General features: G+C 36.0%; 1 pseudogene; it reads left to right on the top strand.

The window, feature by feature from the left end:
• The first annotated feature begins 5,210 nt into the window (after window positions 1–5,210).
• LOC120177299 lies at window positions 5,211–12,852 on the top strand (annotated as a pseudogene).
• Window positions 12,853–13,299: the final 447 nt, after the last annotated feature.

Here is a 13,299-nt window from a genome sequence, read left to right as displayed (position 1 = left end):
GCAAAAATAAAATTCATGGCCTCCAGGCTAGAAATACTAAAGCCAAAATCAGACCCATATAAATTTTCAATATCCAATTCCAATATGCCCAACAAATCGCCCATCCCAAGATACCTATTCCCTCCCTCTTTCGGCCCAACTAATATCGAACCCAATACAGGAGAACAAGCCTCCTCATCATTTACCAACTGGTCCCCACCTTGTCCCGCTCTGCTATTTACATTAAATGTGCCAGTAGCCGATATTCCAACCTCATTACTCATAGAGAAGTTGGAAATCCAATCGTCATCATGAACACAAGTTAGAAGTAAATCCTCTGGAACTGTCGTCGCCACCTCGGGGGTAACACCACCTACAGAAATCGAAGTTTCGACATTGGTTTTCCCCGTTAGCTGGACTGGCCTTCAATCCCATATGGGACCATAGGATCTATATCCACGTTAGCCTCCGAGCCCCAAACGTCTACATAATCACAAGGCTCTTCTTCAAAAGGAATACTGGAACTTTCCTTCTGAAAATATGAGACTATCACTTTGATTGTGAACTCTCTTCTACACGCGCGTATGCTCAGTGAAACTGGGAAATCAAACCTATTTGCAGCCTAAATGACCAACCTTGCTGTTTAAAGATCTTCTATTTTCCTCGTGCATTCTTCCAACTGAACAAAAGTTTCCCAAGGTGCTAAAAAAATTTCGTGCCATAAATGAAGAGGAATCCCTTCCAAGTGACAAGAAAAGAACGCAACAGCATGACCAGACCCATCTTTGATAGGTGCAAGATGTTTGAACCAGAAGGTCCATCCTTCATTCTTCCTTTCCCATGCTTCCTCCAGCTCAGATTGAGAATCGAAAGTAATGATGCAAGAACCATACGAGTTGCCCGATTTAGCAATCCTAACGTTTATCCTCTTATTCACCAGAGCTCTTTGAACGAACTCCACCTCAAAATTATCTTTTAACATCCCTACTAACGAGTTTTCAATCCATTCCATTTCCTCAGCTGGAATATGGAACTCTTGCAAACCTTTCGTCTTTCCCCGATCTTCCACATGCTCCTCTACTGGATTGATAACCAGTTCAACCTCATCGGCGTGATCCTGATCGTCTGTTAAGTTAGAAATCGGGTCATCAACAACGACGACAACCTCTTTCCTTACGAGCATATCAGCAAAAGATCTTGAATCCCTGGTTTTCTCAGTCTAACCACCAACCATCGACTTCTCCATTTTTGCTTCACCCATTCCCTTCACTGGAGCACCAACTGTCTTCTTCATATACCTCCCATGGGACTAAGGAGGGTACTTTTCTTTTGAAACGATGATAACTCAACCATCAACTTTTCCGTTATTCAGACTTCTTCATCCAAATCATTCTTAGACACAAAAAGTACAAAAGCGAAAGTGCAGTCTTTGTACCTGGGTTTCCTATTCGATTGAGGAATGAACACCTAGGTCACCTTACCATAGTGGTTGAAGACTTCTCTCAATACTCTTCTAGAAACCCGCCTGCTAAGGTTCTCAACGAACATCGTCCAGTGAATGTCTATCTTCTGATATTTTTCTCCACGTTACTCCATGATTGTTGGTCTCCCTTCCATCTAATCACGCTTCTCCATGACTATTGTTCTGTCTGTTACCAGGTAAGGATATTTGATACTAAGCTACCTGTAACCTACTGAGATTGATAAGATCAAACACAGAAAAGATATTGTCATTAAATAGTACAACTAAATGCCCTCGGCTACGGTCTCCAGCATCAACAAGTGAGAACTTTATTCTTCGAATTCTTTTTTATAAGTGTTGAATGAGGAAGTAAAATTAACTAGATTTAATCTTACCTGAATTAAACCTAAACTGAACATAGTTTAGATCTGAATTGACATGATCCAACGATTATCACCTCTATATATTATTAGTAACCGGAGGCCACTTATTAAATATGTAGCATCTCAAAGGGATGTTTGGCCCGGGAACAAAGTGGAACAAAACAAATCTGACTCGAATATATTGGCCGTCACATATATAAATAAAGACAAACACTGTACTCAAGTAAGAATCAGTATGACCTAAATAGTTAAAAGAGAACAATCTTTCTTTTAAAGTTTTAGATTCAAGTAGTTATGTTCATAATGTGTATGTATTATCAATAATTAAAATAGATTATAAATAAATACTATGTTGAAATTATTTTAAATTATTTAAAATAAATAAAAAAATATCATAATTCACTCGTGGGTAGCAACCAATAGAAGTCTTTTTACCACAATAACAAACTCTACAGGTGAGTCTTCTACACCTTTCCCACTTAACAAATAGAACCTTCTCCTATAGAGAAGAGGATTGAATATTGATGGATCTTTTCATGTTATTTATTTATTTATTTGTTCTCTTAAGATTTATATTTTAGATATTAAATTGAGTAATAAAAGAAATGAGAGGCAAAGTGGAAATGGTCTTCCGGTCTGAAGACACGACCATACGAAGTCAAAATCAGACCCAAAAAAGCAATGAATAATCAAACCCTCAATTCCATACACGTGTTCCTCATTTCACGGCTTTTTACCGAAAAATCCCTTAATATTACAATATTTCATAATTAACACCCATTCAACGAATAGCCTGAACTAACACCCATTTAAAAAACCACCTAAGGCGCATCTTATGTGGCGTGCCTCCTCCGATTCCCGCCCAACTTTCTCACCCGGCCGTTCCCATGTCTCTTTCTCTCCCTCTCATCCCTATATAAACCACCCCTTGGCATTATACAAACCACACCCAAAATTATATCTTCTTCCCATCAAGTTTTAGCCAATAAGGTATATTATTATTTTTTTATTTAATAAATTTATTATTATTTTATTACATTATTTTATATTATTTTTTATTTAATTGTAAACTTATTTAATTTATATTTATTATCTGCAGTTAAAAGAAATGGAAGACGGGATGTTGCAATTGGATGCTGATCATATTTCAAGTCATTTTGTCGATACGGTCAGAATACAAAACTATATTCTTTTTAAATTTTTGAATATTAGAAAATCAATCATATATTATTTAAATTGTTAGTTTTTATTTATTAGAATTTATTTAAATAATTCTTGAAATATTAGTTCAAATTTTAATGGTTAGAATTTATTTATTAGGAAATTGATTGAATATTATAACTTTTATCCATAACAACAAGATGAATACACCAAGGAATATATGACAGTATTTATCTACGGCTAGATTTGGTTACTTAGAAAAAATTGAAGGAGATTCTAAACTTGAACTCACTCTTATTTCTGCACTAATTGAGAGGTGGAAGCCAGAGACACACATGTTCTATTTTCCATGTGGGGAGTGCACCATTACCCTGGAGGATGTTTCAATGCAGTTGGGGCTCCCGGTAGATGAAACTGCCATTTGTGGTGCAGCGGATGATGATTGGGAGAATCTGTGCAAAGAGTATCTTGGTGATGCCCTGACGACTTTCAATGGTGGTCGAATAACGTTAGCATGGTTGTAAAGAAATTTTACAGAGTTGCGAAAAAAAAATTCCGAGGACGAGGCAAAAGCATTTGCCCGAGCATACATATTACAAATTATTGGAGGGATATTGATGCCTGAAAAGTCTTGAAACCAGGTCTATTGTATGTGGTTGCGACATCTTATTGATTTTCAACTAGCCAACATGTTAAGTCGGGGCTCTGTAGTGTTGTCATTTGTTTTTAGAGAAATGTGTCAAGCCATGAAATATAGTAAATCTTCTATTGGTGGCTGTCTCATGCTTCTTCAATCGTGGGCATGGTATCACATTCCTTTTTTTATGTCCAATCGTGAATGAGCCTTTTGTCTTTCCATTACTATCAAGGTAATTTCAATGCTAAATTTATTTTTAAAAAATGTTTTTTGATTATTATAAAATAACATATATATATATATATATATATATATATATATATATTATATTAAATGGGTGGTCATCAAATAGAAAAGATCATCGTAATATCCCACAAGAATTAGAAGATATCTGATTACTCATTGACCATAAAACTGGTGTAGAGATACGTTTTTAATTTTAATTTTTTTTCATTTAATTATCTTTATATAATTTGAATATCATTTAAACTTTGATAAGATATATATATTTTTTGTTCAAATGGTTACCTTATTTGAACGATGAAATGAGGACTTGCATCCCATCTGACTTGAGTGAGCAATTGAACGTATGGTTGTCGGTTGTGCCTCTTATTTGTTATGCTATTATTGAGTGGCATCCAACTAACTGTATGCTTCGTCAGTTTGGTTGCACACAATATATTCTTGAGGCACCAATAAATCTCGACAATATGCATAACGTTGATAGACGAGGCAAAAAAGAGGTTAATTAGTTGGTGAAGCATAGAGATTGGTCAGCGATGTGGGAGAACTGACATCAACGCTTGCCCTCGAGAGTATATATTAGAAAATGGTATCGTGGTTTCAAATGGTTATATTGAATGATTTAATACAAACAAGAAGCCATTCTAACTTTCCGAGGGAGCACGAAAGGGGTAGGGATGGGCATGGGTCAAGTTGGATTTTTGGTCCACCCGTCCCGAGATCAAGAGAGCCTCCACCTGACCAAAATAAGGTTTCACCCGACCCGACCCGAATATATGACTTAGAAACCCGACCTGACCCGACCCGAAATAATAAAAAAAATATTTTTATTTAATAAAAACATGAACTTAATTGAAAATATATATATAGGGGTATTATTGTAATTATTCCTAAATATATATGGTAAAATTATATATTTTTTCCGGGTCGGGTCGGATTTTTTCGCCCTAAACCAGAACCCGACCCGATCTAAACCTGAATTTTTTTATAAAAACCTAATCCGATCGGGTCGGGTCAGGTTTCATGTCCATCCCTAGATGGGGGTAACTTATCGTCATCGAGAAAAACGTCCACCGTCACAACATTATTATCCCCCTACTCGTTGATCAAAGCAGGCGCATCCGGGTCGTCCTCAGTTATGCCACCGGAACCATCACAACAGCAACCATTGAAACCTGTTTACATCCCTAGCCTATTGATTCAGATGACACCACCCCACTTTCAGATGTTACTACATTCGGTTTAGATGTCATATTCGCTAGTTCAGATACCTCCACTACATGGCTACGTATAGAGCCCACAAGGTTTTATAACACCCCATGGCTGATATTATATGGCTATACCTATGGATCCAACATTTACTTTACAGTATGAATCGTATTATGAATCGCAGTATGGATCGCATACATCCATTTATGATTTTTCAGAGTTTTCACAGTTCTCAAGAAGTGGTGGGATTGTTAATCATACTCCTCCAAGGTCCTTATTCTACAGAGGTCCTGCATCTTCGTCCATCGCTTATCGAGAAAATAAAGTTGAGAGTGACGATGATAATGATTATGATAATCAAGACGATGATGACGATGAGAGTGAAGAGGAAGATAAACCTTCTATAAGAAACCCTCATCGAAGTAGACAACCACCACCATGCGAAATATATTTAATGAGGCATCAATAGATAATGTTGATAATATTTTATTTATTCTAATATTTTCATTTATTTTATCTTTATATTAAGTAAGTTTTTTATTATGTGTAATGTTTACGTTAAGGGGCATCTTTTGGTATAAATAAGCTCAAATCACATTAATTGATACTGAAAGAAAATGAAATAACATAATTTAAAACATTAGAAAATAGAAGTACATGAGTAATGGTCATCGATTACGTGATGATAAAAGAGATGGACAATTTTTTCTATTATGGAGTAGGTTTCTACAATGCCCACATCTTTTGTGTTCTTTTGATGTCTCTCGAATATCCATATCACAATGAACTTGAGTAGATTTTGGACGACCTTGACCCCTTAATAAGTCTGGATCTGGTACAATTGGAAGCCAAGTTTGAACCTCATTTGGGTATTTTTTTCATTACTTATGGGGGAAACTCATATTCATATACCTTGAATACTTCTGAAAGTTGGTAAACTGGATCCACATAACGTTTATAGTCTTCACGAGAATGTGAGCAAGTTGTTATGACATGTGAGCATGGATATTTTAGAGCTTGAAAAAACCCACAGTCACACCACCTCTCTTGTAGATTAACTCTGAAAGAGTTAGATTCAATCCCTTAAAGATATCATAGAAACTCTGTTACATGAAATAATTCATTGGTGCAATAAAAGCTTATCACCGATATTCTGTTTGATGCTGAAACTTTTTGTTGTAGATCTACTATTAATCTTGGGTGATAAACATGACCATTTTGCATCCATGTAAGAGCTTGACCCCCGAACTTTGCAAAAGTTGACCCAAATGAAAATACGTCATTTTAGCTAAAGCATTTATTGGTCAATGAAGTGCCCCTTTAAGGTTGAATTGATAGCCTCGACCAAGTTGGTTGTCATATGTCCATATCTATATCCATCATTGTATGCATTTTTCCACTTTTCATTATTGATTTCAATGATTTAATTGTATCCATGCTCATTTTTTCCTCGCAATTCTTGAAGCATGTCATTGAACCTTTGAGGTAAGAGTTCATAACCTAAGTCGTCATATGTACTAGTTAGTGTGATATAGAAATAAATTAGATGAAAATAACTGAGAAACAAAATCGAAAAAAGTAACATATCCGTGTGTATAATTAATTGACGTTTATCATTCTTCTTGTATTTTTCGTGGTAGTTTGTAGCAATATGTCGGATACAGAAACGATGTTGGATGTGTAGGGGTTTTTGCATTGGATCCAAAGAGTTCATTCTACTTTGATCCCAACTCCTAGGTCTGAAATGAAACAAACATGTTCCCTCGTGACAACATGTAACCGTAGATTTATTAGAAAAAATTCCCAACACTCTGTATCTTCTCCTTCAACAAGGGAAAAGACAACGGGAAATATTGCGATTACCATCTTGAACTACTGCCAATAATAAAACTTGCTTGTATTTTCCATACAAGAATGTACCATCAATTTGGACTATGGGTTTGCAGTATTTTATAGTATTAATACATTGTGGGTAAACCCAAAAATGATAAAATTGGCATCGATCTCAAAGCACTCGATCTTTCTCGTATGCATGACGAGTTTCGAACTCAACTACTGTCCCAGGATTTAGTATTCACAGCAGGTTAAACCAGCTAGGTAGTTTGTTGTATGATGCATCCCACTTGTCATGTAGTTTTATGAAGGCATTATATTTTGCCTTCCATGCTTTTTGTAGGAGACAGTGTACCAATATTGAGATTATATTGCAGAAATCATCACTACAATTGTTATGTGAGAGCTTGCTTTGACCATGGGCATGATAGTTTGACAAATCACATTGGAGTCCAAGTTTCAATGGTCCTGGTTGATCTCTCGTGCCCAAAATTTGTGAGGACCACTGTATTTTGTTAGTTCCCATATTCCATTCTTTCTCTTCCTCTTTGAAACATGAATCATCCAGTTACAACCGTTATCACGTTCAACATAATAATATACATACTTTTCGGTGGTAGATCGACCGACTCTGGAGTCAACTGAATTACAAATATTGTAATTCTTTATTACCATAATTGTTTTTTCTTTATATGTGAACTCCATTTCACGATATAAAATCACTATCGTTTATTGGTAAATGACTCTCTTATTCTCCAACATTAAGCATATCCGAAAATTATAGCTCGTACATCGCGTCATAATCATCTTCAGACATGTGTGCTGGAGGTTCGTATTGAAATAAATTTATGGAAACTTCGTATGCATCATCATCAGAGTCCATGTTGAATTGTGGTGATTCAGGTTCAACGAATATTCCAATCTCATCACCATTCACTCCTGGCTCACGAAGAGGTTTTTCTGGTGGAGATGAGGGTCCATCTGTGATTCCGATGTTTAGGTCGAACCAGTTCGTAGATGAATGCCTTACTCTAGAACTTGAAAGAATATCATCATATGGGTTATGAATTGAGTGTTGTGTTGAATGCATCTCTATATTGAGGTCGAAGAAGCTAGCAAATAAATGTCTTCCCTAAATTGGAAGACATATCCATATTGAGGTCGAAGAAGCTAGCAAATGAATGTCTCCCCATGAAACTAGAAGGCATATCCATATTGACATCAAAGAAGTTGGTAGATGAATGCCTCCCTATTGAACTTGATTGAATGGTATTAGGAGGTGGATTTTCCATTAATGATATGAAATCATTATAGATTGTTTGAGTTAGTCTGTCAACTTGATGAACTCGTTGAGGCAACTCATAGTGGGAGAATAATGACATACCATGAACTGCATAAACGTCAATAAATATGTCATACATTTATGTAATAGAGTCTAAATTTTGATAGGAAGTATCAACCATCATAGCAATATCTTCATCGATTGAGAAGTCGAATGTTGTATATGTCAAAGGAAAATTTTCAATTAAAATTTTGTATTGAAGTTTAGACAGTCTTCTAGTATTTCCAATACGAGCCTTCCTTGAGATTTTTGTTACTAATTCCTTAATAGTTATGTTTCTCTTGAAGGTAATGAGGATATAATGATCTGATTGAAAAATAACCCCGAATTTATCTTCCCAAATTTCTCCATCACGATAAACAACAGCTGAAATATGAGTCATTTTGAGAATTTGAGAGTTTGAAAGTTAGAGAGTTTGAGAATTTAAGAGAGTTTGAGAGTTCGGGCAATTATTTTCGTCAATTATGTTTGATAGGACGACACTAAGACATGACAGAGACTCTTTGAAAAAAGGGAAATCGCTTTCCTTTGAACGAGCCTCTTAGACAATTATGTAAATTGAGATTTTTTATATATTGGCAGTCAGGGAACTGTTCCCATAACGCTATATATTTGATGGGATGAGACACAATGGCATAGCAGATATTCTTTGGAAAAGGGGGAAAGTGTTTCCACTTCAATGAAAAATTCTGATTTTTTCAGTCAATTAATTGAGGTAAGGGTGGCAGGGGGATGGAGGTGGGTGGGACACGGTGGCAATCAGAGGCGGCTCGTGAGGGGAAAGGCGCAGTGCACCAAACGTGCCTTATGGGAGGCGCGGTGCACCCGACGTGCCTTAGGTGGGGTTTTTAATATTTGGGTGTTAGTTCGAGTAATTTTGGTCAATGAGTGTTAGATAGATAATATTTTAATATTAGGGTGATTTTTCCATAAAACACCTAATTTCACTCATATGTGGAGTGGATGGTTGATGACTTGACGTTACCAGCTAATTATTATCATTTTTTGAAAATATGAAAATTAAATTAAAATTGTCTACGTTTTATAGTTTTCATATATTTAAGTTTTATACGTTTCAGCTATTGAGGTGTAGCAGTGGTCTTCGTTCAAAATTCGTGTGCTTTTGGGATTTGGTTTAGACATTGCCCCCCACACTATTATAGTATTATGGTGGTTAACAAAATAGTGGGTGGGTCCCATTCTCGGACGTATCAAGCCTGCTGATGTTTTGGGCCCGCCATGTTCTCCTTTCAAATCTAGCGATTCCACAATAAACTACCGGGTCGAATTAGGTTCAAGATCCAACTATTTCTTTTTGGGTAAAGTACAAGTTTAACATCTGAACTATTAGTTTTGTTTCATTTTAGTACCTAGACTTTCATTGTTTTCAACATCATACCTAACATTTATTTTTTGTTTCATTATAGTACCCTACCATTAAAACTTAAAATCATAGCTAATGTGGAAATGTTTAATTATTTTTTAATTTTAAATTATTATTTAATTAATCAACACAACCTATTACCCTTAAAATCATAACCAAACGAGGACAAGTATAATAGAGAAAAGAGAAAGCCGACAAGCAGAATAGAGAAGAGAGAAATAAGATTTCCCGACGTTTGGCATCCGTGACACTCGACAATAGCTTGAGAACGATGATGGTGAAGAGTTGATGAACAAAAGGAAACAAAAATCAATAAAACAAATGTGGACTTTGGTTTCCCAACGGTTATAGTTCTGGTGGATGGACGATCAATCTGAACGGTAGACCACGACAGAACGAGAATTCTACTAATATAGTCTAGTTTCAAGCCCATCAGATGATAGACCATGAAAATCGGAAGATGAAGAAATTGAAGAGTCCATTATCGATTTAGGAGATTGAGACGTTTTCTATTGAAACGGAGGCCGAAATCACGTTAAGGGGGCTAAAAATGTATGATATGGAATGTTTGAGCTTCGTCGACTGACGGATATGACGACTGACGAATGTAGACGGGATGAGTGGTGGAGCATCTCACCAGTTTCTGAGCAAGTTTAAATAATAATTTAAACAATGATTTAAAAATTAAAAAATTAAAGATATCCACGTTAGCTATGTCGTTAAGTTTTTAACGGTTGATACTAAAATGAAATAAAAAGTAAACATTAGGTATGATTTTAAAAAAATAAAAGTTTACGTATTATAACGAAATAAAATTGATAGCTGGTAAAAATTAAAAAATTAAAGATCTCCACGTTAGTTATGTCGTTAAGTTTTTAACGATAGATACTAAAATAAAATAAAAAGTAAGCAGTAGATATGATTTAAAAAAATGAAAGTTAACGTATTAAAACGAAATAAAATTGATAGCCGGTATTCATCTCATAGTCTACCCTTTCTTTTTAAAAGAACCCTCATGTATTAATTGATAGCTCAGAGGATTCTTCGTGCACCGATGATCAGTCAGAGTTGGAATTGGGCCTTGGGTTGAGCCTTGGTAGTGGTTTTAAGATACATCACGCTTCAAAGGATGCTTAATTTGCTAGGATTTTAACTGCTAAAGATTTCCCTTCTCTGGTTCCTTCTGCTGCTTCTCCATCATCTTCTTCTTCTTCATCGTCTTCGATATGTATAGCTAATGTCGCAGCTAAGGCCTAGAGGACCGCTGATTCTATGGCTGCTGCTAATGGCTTTAGGTATGCTTAAATTCTATGGCTGCTGCTGATTCTAAGTTCTGTTAAAGATTTTGTATGAATTTGGGGTTGTTTGCAGTCTAGTTAAGATGAGTCGTCTAATGCTTCTGTTTATTTTTAATATATAAATGATTTGATCACACGGTCATGATCTTCAGTTTCCAAATTCATTACTTGGTTCCTCTTTACTTGATGATAGTATCTTTCAATCAAATGAATGGTTGTTATATCTTTCTCAGTTCATCATTCTGCTAACTAAGTAAAGCAGAAAACAGGTGATTGTCCCAATATTTATATAGTTGATCAAATTGCAGAGTTCTTGAACCAAGCCTTAAGAGCCAACCAATCCTCAGGAAATCGATGGAATAAAGTTGTTTCGGCATTAATAATGCACTGGTTTATATAGAAAACTGTACATACGGTGCCTTGTTAATGAAGCTTTATCTGAGGCATGGCACAATTCATGCCATCAAGACCAGTTTGAATCTGTACACTTGTTATTTAGTTTTGACCTTTTTGGAACTTACTGATTAGCTGAAAGCCATTTTTTATGTTAACATACCGTTTGGTTGTGATGGTTGGGTGTTAATCATGTGTTGCAGCTCTTGAACCTTTTCTTTGCTGATGTTTTCCCTCTTAACATCTCTTGTTTTTCATGAATTTGAAACAGTCAAGTTGTGGGGTGGCCTCCTGTCGGAGTTCATAGAATGAATAGCATGGCTGACCAAGCAAAAGCACCGGCCATGGAAGGATTTTACTCGACAACGAAAACCGTAAAAATGAAATATCTATAGTCGAGAAGGGTACCGTTGGAAGCTGTGGATTAGCTAAGCTCAGACAATCTCTTTTTGTGAAGGTGAATATGGATGGAATTCCAATTGGAAGGAAGGTTGATTTGAATGCCCATGAATCCTATCAAAAGTTGGCAAAAACTCTGGAAGACATGTTTCTCGAATCGACCCAAGGCATCAGTCAAGTTGGCAAAGACGAATTAACTAGTAAGTGCATATTTAAGTACGATTGCAGGGATGTCGTAAAGCTGTATGATGACCATATCTCAACTGATATTTGGAACTTTAACCAAAGTGATTATGAATTCTTAAGCCTGTCACTGCATATATAAAACCAAAATGCGGACATGAGTTGTCATGTGAAGCAAATTTTACAAGCGTCCCTTTTGTTTTTCAAGCATTGTGTCGAAATAGGAAAATATTAGACCGGAACTTTTAGCCCTCTGAATTCCACTGTAAAGAATGTCCTGGTTCAAACAACACAGAACAGAAGACTAGAATTTTCTATTAGATGATAATGGAAGCTGTTTCTCTTTTATGATTTCCGTGATTAGGATCAAGGGCGCTGGAGCATGCATGACAAACAAATTAACAAGAACTTCGGAACTGCTGGATGTATCATCCGACTTTGCGCTTACTTACGAGGACAAAGAGGGTGACTGGATGCTTGTTGGCGATGTACCTTGGGAGTATGTATCTTTTCAGTTTTCCTACTTTACATACACATAGTTCGACATGAGTATGATCTTCCAAGTATATGAAAAAATTTAGAATTTGATCATCCTTGCATCAAACATATATACCTGGATCCAACATTCATCTCAAGTCTAGGCATATGAATACTCTCTGCTTCGATACAGGATGTTCGTTAGTTCCGTGAAGAGGCTTAGAATCATGAGGACATCTGAGGCTACCGGATTGGGTATGTGGATTCATAATGTTCATTTTCTGTTCTCATAATGTTCATATCTTAAGGATTACTAAAGTTCATAATCTACAGCTCCAAGATTACAAGGAAGGAGCCAGAGACAAAAAAGCAAGCCCAACTAGAACATCATTCTCTCAAGTCGACCACACAGGATGAACAAGACATGCTGCTAGCAACATACAAAAGCAGAAAACAAATACAAAATAGTTAAAGCCATAAGTTTGAACCTTCCTGGTTCTCAGTTTCATCAATCTCAGTTTACAGGTTTTGAAAGGCGGCAATGCCTTGGTTTTTAATGTAATATATTCAGACACAAGGGTTCCACTGCCACATAGAAGTGAAATCGTAGAAGTTTTTACTACCCATGAATCATTTTTTTTCTTGTTGAGATATAGACATTTGAATCAGGAGCATAAACCCAGATCTATTATCAGTTTTCCCCATCCAAATCTTTCGGTGGGAAGCTCAAGTCCAAGTCCGTCTGTGATATGCTGGCTACTCTTATTTGTTCATGTAATTTCTAGAGTCATCCAGCTCAGACCCAGAACACGTTTTTGTTCTAAATGAAATCCAACCAAAAATGTCGATAGTTACAGGCTAACACGCTTTCTTAAGAAAATTTAAAAAAATTTAAACTGGTAAACTACATTGGTAG

Source organism: Hibiscus syriacus, unplaced genomic scaffold (genome assembly GCF_006381635.1).
Source record: "Hibiscus syriacus cultivar Baekdansim isolate YM2019G1 unplaced genomic scaffold, ASM638163v2 tig00112285_pilon, whole genome shotgun sequence".
Lineage (NCBI taxonomy): Eukaryota > Viridiplantae > Streptophyta > Magnoliopsida > Malvales > Malvaceae > Hibiscus > Hibiscus syriacus.
Note: the sequence above shows the minus strand (reverse complement) of the source record. Positions and strands in the feature narration are given on the sequence as shown.